At 38.4% G+C, this 17,920-nt stretch overlaps 2 long non-coding RNA genes across 13 annotated transcripts in view; one reads left to right on the top strand and one right to left on the bottom strand.

The window, feature by feature from the left end:
- LOC147799537 (uncharacterized) overlaps window positions 1–2,973 on the bottom strand; it is a 151,194-nt gene extending 148,221 nt beyond the window's left edge. Inside the window, exons 1-2 of one of the 4 annotated variants that reach the window (XR_015424734.1) lie at window positions 2,942–2,973; window positions 527–609 (exon numbers count right to left, since the gene is read on the bottom strand). This is a non-coding gene — a long non-coding RNA (uncharacterized LOC147799537). Of the gene's footprint in view, window positions 1–526; window positions 610–2,631; window positions 2,737–2,941 lie in introns of those variants that run through there. The other 3 variants (XR_015424733.1, XR_015424732.1, XR_015424735.1) reach the window with 3 other exon arrangements.
- LOC147799536 (uncharacterized) overlaps window positions 1–17,188 on the top strand; it is a 243,924-nt gene extending 226,736 nt beyond the window's left edge. The window contains exons 1-6 of one of the 9 annotated variants that reach the window (XR_015424724.1): window positions 9,511–9,609; window positions 10,948–11,036; window positions 11,452–12,204; window positions 13,212–13,324; window positions 13,990–14,091; window positions 15,354–17,188. This is a non-coding gene — a long non-coding RNA (uncharacterized LOC147799536). Of the gene's footprint in view, window positions 1–9,510; window positions 9,610–9,850; window positions 9,981–10,020; window positions 12,205–13,211; window positions 13,325–13,989; window positions 14,092–15,353 lie in introns of those variants that run through there. The other 8 variants (XR_015424717.1, XR_015424725.1, XR_015424722.1 and 5 more) reach the window with 8 other exon arrangements.
- Window positions 17,189–17,920: the final 732 nt, after the last annotated feature.

Genomic DNA, 17,920 nt, shown 5'->3' with positions numbered 1-17,920 from the left:
GGGCTACTACCATGTCCTAGTCGTTCATGAACCAGTGATGCACAGTTAGTAACAAAAGAGCCTCTGATGCCAAGGAAATAGTGTTCTCTCTCGGTCCAACTTAAGGCTAATACAGGAGATCACAGTCTGTGCAGAAAACATTCCCAAATTATAAACAGTATTAACCGTAACCTCCAAGGGCGCATGTGAAATCATAATAAAATTAGAGGATTTTGGGGACCATTTTAACTTTAATAGCTCCCCATATACATGTCACCAGGTATTTGGGCCAAATAAATGTATTCACCAAGCATGATCCTTAGATAGACATAATGAAGTCACACTTTGTTTACACGCGCTATATTATAAGACAGTAAGGTGGGGTAGGTCTTAATCATAGAGCTACAAATGTACTAGGTCTACAGGACAAGAGGGAATGAGTTCACAGGAGACTCAATCAGTGAATCCTACCTTTGGGATGACCAATAACAAAGAATCACTCACGTTTTACCAAGAAGGCTACAGTAAGAGATCACAGTACAATCACCTTAACAACAGTGGCCATCATCAAGAAATGCCAAGAAGCTGGTCGTCCTGTAAGCAACGACTCATCAGCGGCTTGTGCTCTAGCTGAAATGAATGCACATAACAGTCATTAAAACATGCAAAATGAAAAAATGGCAAGAAAATATGAGTGAAGGAGCCTGTTTGCCGATTCTCAGAGGGCTTTGAAGGATCGGAAAGATGGAGAGACCTGATTGAGAATTTGTATTTGTACACTGCCAGTGTATCAATCTAGTTATACATGGCATTTTATGGGGTGGTGCATTACAAGGGTAGCCATAATCCAGTCCCACCTCCTGCGATACGGCTTCAAATTTTGATCAAAAGAGGCAGCGGTGGAGAGCCGTAGCCAATGTTCAATACTTGTGCATGCCGTATTCTCACATGGAGACGCCGCACCGTGTGTTGCCAACATAGAGTGCAACATAAACCGTCGAAAACATGTAGGGGTTTTACTGAAGATAAACACTTACCCTACATATATATTTGCAATGGATGTTTGTAATGACACACATGATAAAGCCAAAAATGCAAATGTTTTTTAAAATAGATATTGAGCCTCTTCATACAACAGTGTCATTAGAATTGAGTATCATTCCATGACATAAATAAACTAAATTCTACAATATTCAAACATTAATTGAACTTTCGGTTAAGCAATGTGTTGCTGTGACAGAATAAAATCACAGTGCACCTGATTTTTAAGTTCGTGAATCCGGCTTTAATAACTTTTGCAAGCTAATGACCATCAGGGTAAAGTTTAATTCAATGCTGGCTTCATATTTATGTGTTTCACATTCTTGTGAAAACCCGTATTGCAAGAATATCATGATTTGTTTTGCACAAAGACGAAAATAAACAAATTTTCACTGCTTGAAAAAGACTACTGCATATTTGACTACATAAGATCTATCACTCACAAAACAATCCAGCAAATGTCTCATTTCCATCACAAAAGCTAACTGGCATTCCAGTCTACAACCCTGAACAATAAGTAAAACTAAGTTGAGGAAGGAAACATACATGTACATGGTAAGTGCTGCCACAATATCCTTCGTATCTGAATGAGAATGACTGAGAGAGAGGGGGAGAGACAACGGAATAACAGACAGAAGAATAACAGACTGACAAACATACCGACAGCACATAGACAGATGAACAAAACAAAGAGGACAGTTATCTTGGAAACTAGACCTCTACCCATTGTATTTTCAGTACAGAAAGATTTTACGGTAATAACCAAAATCATTTTTGCATAGAAGAATCTTTGAAAATAATCAAGTTGTATTCAGAAATGATTAGCACAACTCCATGCATGGCTCCATGCAACACAGACTCAAAGTATGAGGCCTACTTTCTGCCCAATTTTTACCAGGTTCACTGAAATATGTAGAAATTACAGATTGTATAATGTATTTATATAATTCTGATCCTCAGTGGATAGGTCTAGTTAGTTTCAAAGACTTTGGCTTCCTGGCAAATTCTCGTGGGGTGTAAAGTAATGTTTTCTCTTCATTTACCACATGAAATCATACTATCCTCCATTTTGTTTAGACTACTCATTGACTATCAAATTAGTAACTTTGGCCCCACATACAGGCTGGAGATTTTCATTGGTTGAAAAATTTGTTGGACAAAAGTCATGATTCAGATTTTCAACACAACTGTACATAGGCCCTTATTACTCCCTAGGCCTATTTTTTTTATTTTATTCACCCTTACTGTTGGGCTGTTATCAGAAGTAGGCTAGGCCTACAGTGTTTGTATAGCGTGAGCTGTTTCCAGACCTGCTGAGTACAATAAAGTGTCAAAATACATCTCAGAGTGTTCCTCGTCTCTCCATTACTGCTTCAAGTTAAGAAACCAAAGGAACCCCGTTAAAATCCCAGCCTGCATGCCTGACAGCCACTGTGGGGCCGCCATGTTTAAATACAGGGTGCACTAGTTACCACAGCAAAAGAAGTGTAAAATCAACAAAGCCAAGCCCAAACTTGTGGAGTTTGTCATACGGAAATCTTGTTATCGTCTTTGCCGTCATTTCTCCATTTATTTTCAATTGTTGGATGGTAAGCCAGTGGTATTTCTCACCTTTAAACTCACCTCCTGTGAAGTCACATTTGAACAAACCCGCCAACTTGGCCACACATGCGTTCTTGTGCGTAGGCGCATTTTGAGCAGGGTACCAAACAGGGGATAAAACAGCGCTAGTGATAGGCGCTCTTGAAATAGGCTTTGTAAGTGTGCACAAGCACGACGAAGATCTGAAGATAATGCAATTATTTTCTTTTCGTAATGTAAATCAAAAGAATGACCACTATTGCAAAGAGAAAAAAATAGCATCTCCAAAAACTGTATGCGAGTCAATTTGCATCAATATAAAAAACCATGTATTTCCTACCCCCAAAACCTGGACAAACGCAACCGTCTGAGGCTTGGGCTTCCAGAGCTACGGCTGGGTCTATTGTCTACGCGTCTCCACGCATATCCAATGGAGCGAAGACCTATACCTAGCTCTTGACAAGAGATTCGGATGCAGCCGTAGTTTACATCTTGACCGCAACACACACCATGACGTCAAACTACAGTCAACGAGACGTTATCTACCAAAAAATCACCAAAGTTACGTCTGAAATTCTGGGGATTCTAGCTAATTATACCTTTTTCGGGTTGCAATATAATGCCTCCTGAAGCCAAACCGATACTGGAATTCGATGCATTTTATTTATGGTCGGCTTTCTTGACACGGACTGCATGCATATGAGCAAACGATAGGCAACATAGAGTGGTACTTATTATTATATTATTTCGTGGGAACGAGATGATTTTGAGGGAACGAAACGATAATTCGAGGGAACGGAATTAAAAAAATATTCACTGTGCCTGTTCCGTTAGGGGCTCCTTATGTACTCGTAGAGAGGGACATCGAATGCAACTGTGCGTTTTTGCAAGTTGAGTCTCACTCGCTGTCCGACAGTAAATGCCCCCCCCAAAATAAAAATACATGTACATACAATGCAGGGCGGAAATAATGCCGCCCGGCGCTCCGAAGGAACGGGTTAGCCTTTCGACGGTTGTGTGTGTGTGTGGGGGGGCGGGTTGTCGGATTAGGTCGACATTCAAGACAATGACCAGAAGCGGTTTTCTTTTGAATAAGGGTTTAATATGATATATTTTTAATCAGTCCTTTCCCGAAATTATTAAGCATACTTTTGCCCCATGCGGAATAGCAGGTGAATCGCTGGACTGGTGGGCAACTTAAAGAGCATAACACTACATGGGTAAATAAGTGGTGAAACAAAACCACTTTCTAAAACCGTTGGGTAAAAAGAGACAAGTCTACCTATAACAGACCCTGGTGGTGCACTTCTGGACAACTTGTACAGGATAAATAACAAGAAAAGATGTTACAATTCTGATTATTTTTTTTCATTTCCTTTTTGGCTTTTTGGCAAGTTGCGAAAAAGGCATTCTTTTTGGTTTTTTTGGGGTTTTTTTGTGTTTTTTTAGCTGTTTCGGCAGCAGGCGGAACAGGTCTTGCTTTACTGATGATTTTTTAACTCTTTCAGCAACTTTGCTGAAACAGGTATTGTTTTTCTGATTATTTTGTTGTTGTTTTTTTAGGTAAACAGGTATTGTATTTCAGATTTTTTTTATCTTTCAACTCAATTCCTTCCACCAGTCGCAGTTTACTAAATGTGATCGACTTCAAACTTTGGACCATTATCCAAGGACAGTCCTAGAAGAAATTCACAGTGATAACTTAAGTAGTTTATCTGTTATTGATTTTTTAATAATTAATTTTTCCCATAGACTTTGTACACATATTGCACACAGTTTTCGGACTGTCCTATATCAGGCTATGAGGGCGCTATTGCAGAATTACGGTTACACCTCTTGGGCTTTCAATTTTCAACAAACTGTCCTATATTGAACCATGGATGGCGTTGTTAAACAACATAGGGTTTGTACACACATTGTCCAGCATAATGCGTGAGCAGTCCTCAACTTTGTCTCGGTCAATTTTTGGTAACTTTGCAGTGTTTGATCGTTCCAAAGTGATAGCCAACGAAGACCCTGATGCAAGATTTATTGCAAAGGGATGACGTCATGATGACTTCATCACCTTATTTTATATTTATTTTTGTACATTCAATTTTTCCCCATAGGTTTGTACACGTTTTTCTACTTAACACAAGTGAACAAGTAGTCTTTCACTTCGGCGCAAGATTACTATAAGAACGAAGGAGAAATCGGGTACTTTACGCTCTGTTATTTTATTTGAAATATGCCTAAGAGTCGGAATATGAAGTAATATTTCATTAAAAATGTTCAGTTTAAGCGCAAATCACGTGACACGGACTTAAAGGAGCAGTGTCTCTGCAAACGGGTTTTTTGCCCATTAACTTTGTACACGTTTTTGAGGGACAATTTTGGTAACCTTGCAATTTTTGATCGATGGCAAAAAAATTGCTTACAAAGACCGTGATGCAAGAATTATAGCTAATGTATGATGTCTAGATGACGTCATTGCCTTTTTTATATTTCTTTTTAAATATTTCATATTTTCCCATACGTTTTGTACACTTTTTGCTACTTATCACAAGTGAACGAATAGTCTTCAACTTTGGCGCAAGATTACTATAACAACGAAAGAGAAATTGGGTACTCTACGCTCTCTTATTTGATTTGAAATATTCCTAAGAGTCCGAATATGAAGTAATATTTCATTAAAAGTGTTCAGTTTAGGTGCAAATCACGTGACATGAACTCATAAAGGAGCTGTGTTTCCGCGAATGAGTTTTTTGTCCTAGACTTTGTACACGTTTTCAAAATACAATTTTAAAACCTTTCCATGTTTGCCGGTTACCAAAGTGAAAGCCAACAAAGACCGTGATACAAAAATTATTGTAAGTAAAGGACGTCATTGATGACGTCATCATGTCATTTATTCTTGATTTTTCAATATTTATTCCAGCCCATTGACTTTGTACACGTTTTCAAGCAAGCACTTGGGTTAGTTGGAGAGCTTTGATCATCTTCAAAGCTACAGCCAAGAAAAACCTTGATGCAAAAATACGTCCAAATTTAAGACGTTGTGATTACGTCATCATGTGATTTATTATTGATTTTTAAATATTTATTTCAGCTCATTGACTTTGTACACGTTTTTAAGCCACTATTTTCGTACCTCAGTAATCGGTGATCATCGTCAAACTTACAGCAAGCACTAACTATACAACGAAGATAATTCTAAAATATTTATGTCATGATGACGTCATCACGTGATTTGTTATCAAAATTTGAATACTTATATATTCCTTAAAGATATCACCGTGAATTTCTTGGATAATTGTCCAAAGGTCTGCCAAGTTTGAAGTCGATCAGATTTAGCAAACGGGCAAAGTCGACTGCCGGAAGAAATTGAGCTGAAAAAGAACTAAAAAAAATAGATGGAAGTGTTGGTAAACAAGTACAAACACAGAGCTGTTTGGGGACTGTTTCACTTATTAAATAAGAACTGGCAATTGTGATGAAAAAAACTGGCATTCAGAAACTATGAGAGAGTAAAAATAAACATGTTAATATTCTGGACGTGACATATACCCTGAAAAGGTTTAATTTATAAATCAATTTTAACCAATTCAATTGGATGTCAACTTCAGAATATATTCTAGTATGACTTGGCACAAGATATTATTCTCACGGTTGAGAGTTTGCTTTGTACTTTGTGGAGCTTCTCACAATAGGTTAATAATTATAATACTTGATTAAAGATATATATATAAGCATATATGACTTCTTCGACTTTTGACGTCATCGCGAGTGGATGTGATACCAGTTACAAGAAGTGTATTTCTTCAATGTCACGTGACTTGTGACCAGATGAGGTCAGAATCAAATCAGATAAATTTGGGTCTAAAACCCTTCCCTTTCCAGCCACACACAACGTTTCAACCGCATCAGACATATACTTTTCGAGGTATAGTGGTTTGACGAGTTCCCCTTTAATGTCACGTGACTTGTCTCCTGATGACGTCTTCATCACTAAATATGCTTAATATTTACCTAAAGCACTTCTTCTCCAGGATATAAGCAGGGATTCAACCCAGCACTAACACAGACAGACTCATTCCGTTGAAAAAAACTTAATGGCTTTTACCACTTTTAAACAATAAGCCTACTTCCGGTTTAAACCGGAAGGAAGGGTCACGTTATTTGACCTACACGAGACGAAATCAAGACCACATTTTATCCTGGAACTTGCTGCAAACAGAATGTTGTGGAGGTAACGGTTGATTTTATATCGGTTTTTATATATTTCATGCTATATTTAAATATTCAAAATCTAATAATAAATCACGTGATGACGTCATCATGACTTAAATATGTTAGAATTTAGTTAGTTAGTTCTTGCTGTAAGTTTGACGATGATCAACGATTACTAAGGTAGGAAAATAGTGCCTCGAAAACGTGTAAAAAGTCAATGGGCTGAAATAAATATTAAAAAATCAATAATAAGTCACATGATGACGTCATCACGACGTCATAAATTTGGACGTATGTTTGCATCAAGGTCTGTGTTGGCTGGAACTTTGAAATTGATCAAAGCTCCCAAACTAACCCAAGCGCAGGCTTGAAAACATGTACAATGTCAATAGGCTGAAATAAATATTGAAAAATCAAGAATAAATGACATGATGACGTCATCATGACGTCCTTTACTTACGATAATTTTTGTATCACGGTCTTTGTTGTCTGTCACTTTGATAACCATTAAACATAGGAAAGGTTTTAAAATTGAACCTTGAAAACGTGTACAAAGTCTAGGGCAAAAAAACTCATTTGCGGAAACACTGCTCCTTTAAGTCCACGTCGCGTGACTTGCACTTAAACTGAACACTTTTAATGAAATATTACTTCTTATTTGGACTCTTAGGCATATTTCAAATCAAATAAGAGAGCGTAATATACCCGATTTCTCTTTCGTTCTGATAGTAATCTTCCGCCAAAGTTAAAGACTACTTGTTCACCATTGTTAAATAGAAAAACGTGTACAAAACCTTTGGGGGAAAATTGAATATTCAAAAATGAATATAAAATAAGGTGATGATTACATGATGACGTCATCCCTTTGCAATAAATCTTGCATCAGGGTCTTTGTTTGCTATCACTTTGGGAACGATCAAACACTGCAAAGTTACCAACATTGTGGCTCGACAACGTGTACAAAGTCAATGGGCTAGAAACACGTGTGCAGGAAAACTGCTCCTTTAATTTCATATGTCACGTGATTTTTGTCTAAACTGGACAAAACTTATAAAATATTATTTAATATTTGCACACTTTGGTATATTTGCGATAGAACGAAAGGGAAAATTTAGTCTGGTTTCTTTTTCGGTAGTAATTCTCGGTCCAAGTTGAGGACTGCTCATACATTACGCTGGACAATGTGTGTACCAACCCTACGTTGTGCCATCCATGCTTCAATGTAGGACAGTTTGTTGAAAATTGAAAGCCCTGGCAGGTGTAACCGTAATTCTGCAATAGCGCCCTCATAGCCTAATATAGGACAGTCCGAAAACTGTGTGCAATCTGTGTACAAAGTCTATGGGGAAAAATTAATTCTTTTAAAATCAATAATAAATAAACTACTTAAGTTATCACTGTGAATTTCTTCCAGGACCGTCCTTGGATGATGGTCCAAAGGTCTGCTGCCGAAACAGCTAATAATCAGAAAAACAATACCTGTTTCTGTAGAGTTGACGAAACGGCTAATAATCAGAAAAGCAAAAGCTGTTCCGGCTGTTCCGGCAACAGCTGGAACAGTTAAAAAAAATCAAAAAAGCAATACCTGCTTCGGCAGAGTTGCTGAAACAGCTAATCAGAAAAGCAAGAGCTGTTCTGGCTGTTGCCAAACAGCTAAAAAAAAAAGCAGAAAAGCAATACATGTTTCGCCAGTTGCCGAAACAGCTAATTGTAACATCTTTTCTCGTTATTTATCCTATCCAAGTGTTCCAGAAGTGCACCATCAGGGTCTGTTATAGGTAGACTTGTGTCTTTTTACCCAACGGTTTTAGAAAGTGTTTTTTTTTTACTACTTATTTACCCATGCAGTGTTATGCTCTTTAAGTTGCCACCAGTCCAGCGATTCACCTGTTATTTCGCATGGGGCAAAAGTATGCTTAATAATTTTGGGAAAGGACTGATTAAAAATATATCATATTAAGCCCTTATTCAAAAGAAAACCGCTTCTGGTCATTGTCTTGAATGTCGGCCTGATCCGACCCCCCCCAACACAAAACCCTCAAAAGGCTAACCCGTTCCTTCGGAGCGCCGGGCGGCATTATTTCCGCCCTACATCGTATGTACATGTATTTTGTAATGGGGGGGGGTTTACTGTCGGACAGTGAGTGTGACCCAACTTGCAAAAACGCACAGTTGCATTCGATGTCCCTCTCTACGAGTACCTAAGGAGCCAATAAGGGGACAGGCACAATGAAGATTTTTTTTAATTCCGTTCCCTCGGATTATTATTTTGTTCCCTCAAAATCATCTTGTTCCCACAAAATAATATAATAATAAGTACCACTCTATGAGCTAGGTCTAGGTCTTCGCTCCATTGGAAATGCGTGGAGACGCGTTGACAATAGACCTAGCCGTAGCTCTGGAAGCCCAAACCTCAGACGGTTGCGTTCGTCCAGGCTTTTGGGTCGAAAATATATGGGTTTTTTTAGATGCAAATTGACTCGCATACAGTTTTGGGGGATTTTGTTTCTTCTCTTTCCAATAATGGTCATTCTTTTGATTTACTTTACGAAAAAAAAAATATTTACATTATCTTCAGATCTTCGTGGTGCTTGTGCACACTTAAAGGGCCTATTTCAAGCGCGCCAATCACCAGCACTGTTTGATCCCCTGTTTGGTACCCTGCTCAATATGTGCGCAAGTTGATCGACGACCAGTTTTCCACGGTCATGACGGTGGCGCGGGCACGCACGAGAACGCATGTGTGGCTACATGTACGTTGGCGGGTTTCTTCAAATGTGGCTTCACAGTAGTTTAAAGGTGAGAAATACCACTGGCTTACCATCCAACAATTGAAAATAAATGGCGAAATGGCGGCAAAGACGATAATGAAATTTCTGTATGACAAACCCCACAAGTTTGGGCTTGGCTTTTTTGATTTTACACTGCTTTTGCTGTGGTAAAGTGCACCCTGGATTTAAACATGGCGGCCCCACAGTGACTGTCGGGCCTGCAGGCTGGGATTTTAACGGGGTTCCTTTGGTTTTTTAACTTGAAGCAGTAATGGAGAGACGAGGAACACTCCTTTGAGACCGTTTTCTGGATTGTCGCACATCTGAGATATATTCTGACACTTTATTGTACTCAGCAGGTATGGAAACAGCTCACGTGGCAGCACTTACCATGTACATGTATGTTTCCTTCCTCAACTTAGTTTTACTTATTGTTCAGGGTCGTAGACTGGAATGCCAGTTAGCTTTTGTGATGGAAACGAGACATTTGCTGGAATGTTTTGTGAGTGAATGATCTTATGTAGTCAAATGTGCAGTAGTCTTTTTCGAGCAGTAAAAATTTGTTTATTCCCATCTTTGTGCAAAACAAATCATGATATTTTTGCAATAGGGGTTTTCACAAGAATGTGAAACACATAAATATGAAGCCAGCGTTGAACTAAACGTCATCCTGATGGTCATTAGCTTGCAAAAGTTTTTAAAGCCAGATTCAAGAACATGAAAATCAGGTCTGCCATGATTTTATTCTGTCACAACAATACACTGCTTAACCGAAAGTCCAATTGATGTTCAAATAGCGTAGAAGTTAGTTTCTTTATGTTGGAATGATACTCACTTCTAAAGACACTGTTGTATGAAATTGCTCAATATATCTTTTAAATAACATTTGCACTTTTGGTTTTATCATGTGTGTCATTACAAACATCCATTGCAAATATATATGTGTGGTATATCTTCAGAAAAGCCCTGACAAGAAATATTTTGGGCAGTTTATGTTATACTCTATGTTGGCAACACACGGTGCGGCGTCTCCATGTGAGACTACGGCATGCACAAGTATCGAACACTGGCTACAGCTCTCCACCGCTGCCTCTTTTCATCAAAATTTGAAGCCATATCGTGGGAGGCAGGACCAGATTGTGACTACTCCTGTCATGTGCCACCCCATACAATACCATGTATAACTAGTTTGATACACTGGCAGTGTAATTCGCATACGTGAATTACAAATTCTCAATCAGCTCTCTCCATCTTTCCGATCCTTCAAAGCCCTCTGAGAATTGGCAAACAGGCTCTTCCACTCATATTTTCTTGCCATTTTTTTTCATTTTGCATGTTTAATGACTGTTATGTGCGTTCATTTCAGCCAGAGCACAAGCCGCTGATAAGTCATTGCTTACAGGATGACCAGCTTCTTGGCCAATGGCCACCTTGATGATGGCCAATGTTGTAGAGGTGATTGTACTGTGATCTCTTGCTGTAGCTTTCTAAGTACAATGTGAGTGATTCTTTGTTATTGGTCATCCCAAAGGTATGATTCACTGATTGAGTCTCCTGTGAACTCGTTCCTCATGTCCTATAGACCTAGTACATTAAGACCTACCCCACCTCACTGTATCGTGTGTAAACCAACTGTGACATCATTATGTCTACATTGTATTTAGCGGTCATCCTTGTTGGATAATTTATTTTGCCCATTTACTGGATGACATACATGTATATATAGGGAGCCATAACATAGCTCAAATGGTCCTCAAAATCCTCTGATTTCAATATGATTTCACATGCACCCTTGGAGGATACGGTTAATACTGTTTATAATTTGGGAATGTTTTCTGCACGGACTGTGATCTCCTGTATTGGCCTTTAGTTGGACCGAGAGAGAACACCATTTTCTTGGCATCAGAGGCTCCTTTGGTACTAACTGCATCACTGGTTCATGAACGACTAGGACATGCAAGAGGTGCAGCCCAATTGCTACCAACAAAATGAATACTCCCAACCAACATGGCGCTTTTCAACCAATTAAGTTGTGCTTCTACTCAAGGCAGATTGAAGAGATTGCTTGGCTGAAACATTAGGTGAGATTGTTTAAATATAACCCTAGATCAACACTTTTTGTTTGGCGTTCTTGCATCTGTAGATGGTTGAAAACAGATCTTAAGAATTGCAGAAAGTAGATGGATGTAATTTGTTAAATCACTGCTGACAAGTTTGAGGAAACAGACTTTTTGGGAAGTGTATTTAAGGTGTTTTGAAGAATAAAATGTACTTAGCTAATCAAGTAACAATTAAAAAGAAATGGAAAAATAACAACTAAGAAGATGAGATTTTTATAAAAGAAACTCCAGTGATGTGGGCTTGTATATTATTTGGCCCTGATCTTTGTTGATTTGACGCTCCTTTAAATGATGTTTCAATTGATAGCAAAGTGCAATCTACATTTTGAAATGGTGGCCTCCATGAGTGTGTAGTAATACAGCTTGGAATTAAAACATGGTTTATTTAGTTTCCCTAGTTTCAGTAGTTTGACAGAGAGACAAGAACAAGCTAGTCCCTGGAGGCCGTTCTCTGGAGTGTAACAAATCAGAGATATCTTATCACTGGTGACAGTACTCAACAGGTATGGAAACAGTCTGCATCACATTCTGATATTAGTCCATGGTTATGGTAATAGTGAAATGCCTGGTTGTCCTGTAGATCTTGATCTTGGGTTTTGTCTTTTAAGTTTTCAACTAATGAGAATCTCCGGCCTCAAAGGTTGGGTTGAATTAAACTACAAAAAATGGAGGGAATTATTTGGTGTGGTTGTACAATTTGTGCCAAAGTGAACAGAAACAAGACAGAAGCAGCATCTACAGGCTGCTTGTAGTGAATGAGGAGTGTACTGAAATGAAATGTCCTCATTCCTGGATCCAAATTACATACAAGGATGGGTGTACACATTCCATAGGGGTCATGTAAGAAATCTGGACTCTTATTTTGTTTTACCAGCCAACTGTTTACTCACTGAAGCCATCTTTCTGTGTCAAATACAATAAAGTTGAAATGCATCAATTTGTTACAATATTGCATACTAGCCAAAATTGGCTTCAGTTGGTACAATTCTTTCTTTGCACGCTACCGCCCCAGGCATGCAGAATCTCGATCTTGATCTTTACAAAATCGGTTCAGTGATTTCCATGTATGTTGCTTGGTCATTCTGTGCATGCTGTGTCGGATCTTATACCATACGATTGGACAATGTTTCAGAAGCTGATAGTGACATGATTGTACAATCTGCCAGATTGAGGCTCTCCATGCCTATAGCGGCAGCATGCAGAATAAATAACGTGTGTGTCCAGAGTTTCTTTCATGATATCCTTAACACAAGACAGGCTTCTATCATAAACACCAAGGATTCAACATTGGCTGGGAAGTATGATGTAAGCCATCTTGACAATAATTCTTTGGTGTTCCACATGCCTGGAAGAAGGTCATTTAGGGAAGCACTTATAACTTACTTTTCTCCATCTTTCTCATTCTCCACTGCCCTCTGAGAATCAGTTAATCCAAGCTAATGCACTCATGTTGTATTGTCATTTCTTCCTTTTGCATGTTTTTAATGACTGTTGTGTGTGCCCATCTCAGCCAGAGCACAAGCCGCTGTTCATGGTACATCAAAATTCTTGATGATGGGGCTCCTGTGCTCGTTGTTGAGGTGATCGGGCCGTGATCTTTTGCTGCTGCCTGCTGTGTAAAAGGTACGTGGGTCCAATGTTGTTGGTTATTCCAAAGGTATAATTCACTGATTCAGTCCCCTGTGGACTCATATATATTTCATATATGGACCCAAAATATAATGATGTCAAGCTATTATTTTTTTACTTGGACAGTTATTTCTTCCCACCTCACTGCCTTAGGAAACTAAGCATGACATCATTATGTTACAAGGCTCTTCACTTTTTCCAAAAGTTGACAGGGACAGAGGTCCTTCTCTATGGATTAATTTAATTTTTGCGTAAAGCTGGGTACACACCTGTGTATGGGGAGCCACAATTTAATACCATTGATAAATTTTGGATAGCAGGTAAAATGTGAAATATCAGAGTGTTTGGCCCAACCCCCTTCGGTGTATGCAAAATCCTATTGAATCAGACGATTTTGGACTGTCTGAATTTTCTTCTTTTTGGGGCTGTTGAAAGAGCCCAAGAAAGTAGAAAGGGTGTCAGTTTAACATGGCTGCATCGAAGCTTTAGAATTATGACTTTTCAGGAGTTGTGTTTGCTGATCAACCAACAATTGAAGAGAGTTGAAACAAAAGTCAATACGAAAATGAGAGTTAAAGACTATAAAGACATCGCAGTGATGTCTACTTGTGTGCTATTTGTCCCTGACCTTTGTTGACTTGACTCTGTGGTTTTATTAGCTGTAGCATTGATGAAGAGACAAGACCAAGTCCCTCGGAGACAGTTTTCTGGAGTTTAACACATCACTGGCAACTGGCATTACTGACGACACAACTCACTCGGTAAGCACTTTATATCATGTTCTGATTTGAGCCTAACAATGAAAGGCATGTTCCAGATTTTGAAACAATATTTGTACATAATTTTGTATACATGTACAATTGTTCTGTAAAATCTGGAGCATGGCTTATTAGGCTCCACTCTGGAGGATGACGAGAGCATGCTGGATGAAACGTCCAGCACACACTCTACAGTTCTTATCAGACCCATACCTCTTCCAGGGGAGATCTATCCACATGATGTAACCACAAGCCCTGTTTTTAGTCTCCACCATGTAAAGCGTCAAGTCTTATTTAATGAAGGTGAATACTTAGGGCAGTTATGCTTCCTGGTTTCCCATTTGTAAGTTGGTCTTGTTAGTGGATGGTTTTGCAGCAAATTTGGCTCTATATAAGGCCTAATCCAAACTAAGCTTTTGTCTGTGACTGTAGGGTTGGTGAAAATCAACTGATCTTGTTGTCATTTTGTTGAACATATCCACTGAAGAATGTTTGATTCTGATATTCCCACATTCAAGAGAACTATACACAAATGAAGGTGAAAGCTTGGGTCAGTCATTACGTTTGCTAGTAGTCTTCTCCCTCTTGTACTTGTTAGTCAATCTGTTTTAGTAGTTAGTTTGGCCTGTGTATATGACGATAGTCTTCAAATGGTCGAAAGGTTTACCTTGGTTAATCGTGATGGGTACCATCTCTTCAATTATTCTTATTTATTTGACCCAAATTATGTAAAAAACAACAAAAGCACAAATACAAGTAAATATAAGCAGTAGCTGGGACCAGGGATAAAAATCCGAATACATAACGAGACAAATATCAATTATGCGGGTCAGCAGGGACTGCAAAAGTAAAATAAACTACTATTACCCCGGTTTATGCTCATATCGTTAACAAGACAAATTAACCAGAACAAAGGAAACAGTGGTCCCCACACGTGATCAAAATGACAGCCCAAAAAAGAAAAAAAAACTGTAGGAGAACGTTTCATTTCCATATTTCCAAACGTAAGAAAATTATCCCGCAAAGTGAAGGCCATGCTATAAAAAGAATTTTTTTTACTCGTTCTTTTTAATCATGTGAATTTACTCATTTAAAAAATATCCAGCTTTAATCAAGTCCTCTGTGCCCCTCCTTTTGAGGTGATTTTATTGGCTTGTTGGTAATTTTGGTTTTTTTGTCACTTATTATTCATGTGATGCCTTTAATTGTAAATCATGTCATCCTAATTAAACATTTGTCTGTGATTTGTTTACGCCTGTACTCAGTACCACAAATACGGCCAAGATTTGGACTCTAGCACTGTGCCTATCTGTTCTACGCGTTAGTCTTCTGCTGCTGGTTGAACAGTGATACGCTCCATGCTGTGACATGCTCAACCTCTCTCATCACTTTCTCATCTTGTCTTTTCTGGAATAGCATGAGCGAATTCCGGCTGCAATATCTGTTGTATAAGAGCACTGAGCCTTTTAGGGGCAATAAAAGTAACAACAGCATGATTTTGATTTCCTCAACATAACAGAACTGGTAATTTGCAACTGTTGCAGTGACCGTTTGTCTTGTGGTGGCAACAAAAGGTTTTGTTGAAAGGTTGCTACTTTGCATGGTTTTTCTGTACCATCTGATGTACCTCAAGGAAGTGTCTTGAGCCCAATCCAGTTCTTATGTATACCAACGACTTTCCTTATCACATCGTGTCAGCTAGCACTTTATTTGGTAACAGTGCTCTTGTGTATAGGCCAATATAATGTCAGTCTGATGACCTTCAAGATATTCATGGCTTCCAAAGCTGTTGTCATGCTAATAAAATGCATCTCAATACATTACTAAGGAAACCAAAGTTTTGCTTATACTAGGATGGTCAAAGAAAATAGTGGACCTGAATTGTACCTTAGTTAACATGCAGTTTGAAGCTGAAAATGAGTACAAAATTTCTTGGGAAAATCTTGTTCATGTCACTACCAAATCAAACAGACTTAGTATGTCTTGCTTTCATCTTGCAAGTTTCTAGTGTTGACTATTTTGGAATACAAGTAGCCTATTTGGTACCTTTACAACAGAAACCTTATACATTGACAAATTAGAACAAAATTTAACGTTGAGCAACCAGGATAATTCTCTAGTGAAGAAGATTTAAAATGGATTACACAGATTGGTTGCATATGTACATTCAATTTGTCTTTATGTGAATCTAAAAGCATCCATGTTTCGCTTACTGTTGTTGTTAGAGGTCTTCATGGAGCTTTTGACCGTGAAACAGTCTTAGTGTGAAAAGGTGGTATATTGAAACGATAAGGCTGGACAAACCTTTGATCACGAATTCAAAAACATCATCATTTATCCAATTACATGCTCTTGAGATGACCTACATGTACCTGAACGTTTGAGAACTGAAATGGTTTAAATAACCCTTCAACACGGGATCATCTTACCAGGTATCCACTTAAATTTGAAAGTATATGAAACTTGACAGAGTACTGATTGAATTTGCAGTGGAGTACCCTTGTAATAAGGTCGCTGGGACCGGCAAGTTGTGGGAGGGGCACTGTGTTGTTTGGCGCAAGGAAGTACAAAATGGGGGGATTTGAATACCTAGGATTTGCCATGTGGGCCAGATGTGTCAATGGTTTTGCTTTTGTCGGTATTCAACTGTATTTTGTTATTTCATGGTGTCTTTCTTTTTGTCGGTTTCTACACAATAAATTTCTTTTCTTGTTTTGGGGGTACTTATTGTTTAATTGATTGATTTGTTTCTGTAATTAATTTTATTTTTGTTATTTTAATGTATTTGTATGTCATATTTATCTTATTTTGCCAACTGTATATATTTTTTCTGTTCGATTTATTTATTTGCCATTTCTTGAATCTTGTGCTGTTACTTTATTGTGTATGTGTGTGCACGTTTATGTAAAACCTGGAGCTTCAGAAATGAAGTCTTACGGGTGACAGTTATTGGATTAACTGTGCCTTTCCGGGCATTTGTAAGTTTGTGTTTGTGATTTCAGTGTATTTTGTAATATGTGTTTTTGTTTAATGTTGCTGTGTTCTTTATCCTGGAAAATGCCGAATAAATGAAATTGTTTCCCTCATTGTACACACGTTACTTGGTCTCTTTACGACGAAGAGTTTTTATCTCCGAGGTTAAGTAGGTTGACAAATGGTCCGAATGGGCGAGCTTGGGGTGACTCGACAAGGATGCAAATTTCACTATCCCCTGGAGAAAATTTTATTTCGATATTTGGAAACATTAAACAAAAAGGCTTGATATTGTTTTGGTTTTGCTTGCTACACACGTCAAATACACGCCACGTTGTCTCTATATCCGATATTAAATTGTCAAGAGATGGGCTGATCTCGGAGTCTTTGGAAAGGTTATATGTTTATTATCCAAAAAGAAAATTTAATTCCATTTTGCAACAGAACAGACATGGGGGTCAGACTTTTCCTTAGACATGCTCCCTATTTCGTTCGTTTTCGCTTTGTACACGCGTAGTCGGTCGGCGTCTGCCGCTACATGTCTCCACAGTCGAGTTTAAAAATGGGCTGACCTTGATATCTTCGGAGACGGTAAATATTTCTCTGTCCAATGAGATAATTTCCTGTCCATATTTAGGCTGAAGCTTTTGGAAATACCTGCGAAAGAAGGCTAGAGTTGTCCCACTGCTCTTTGTTCTCACTTTACCGAGACACTTCAGCGCACAGTGTGATCGCAATATTTTAGCCTAAAAAGTGTCAGAATGCTTGAAATGTGGTGAACATGATGACAAACAAAGGGCGCATTTTCCTCTATCCATTGACGTAAGTTTCATATTCATAATATGCTGAACAAGGCAAG

The sequence above is a fragment of the Acanthaster planci genome, linkage group LG03 (genome assembly GCF_054643075.1).
Source record: "Acanthaster planci isolate LZ-2023a linkage group LG03, COTS_SCS, whole genome shotgun sequence".
In the NCBI taxonomy this organism is placed as follows: Eukaryota; Metazoa; Echinodermata; class Asteroidea; order Valvatida; family Acanthasteridae; genus Acanthaster; species Acanthaster planci.
Note: the sequence above shows the minus strand (reverse complement) of the source record. Positions and strands in the feature narration are given on the sequence as shown.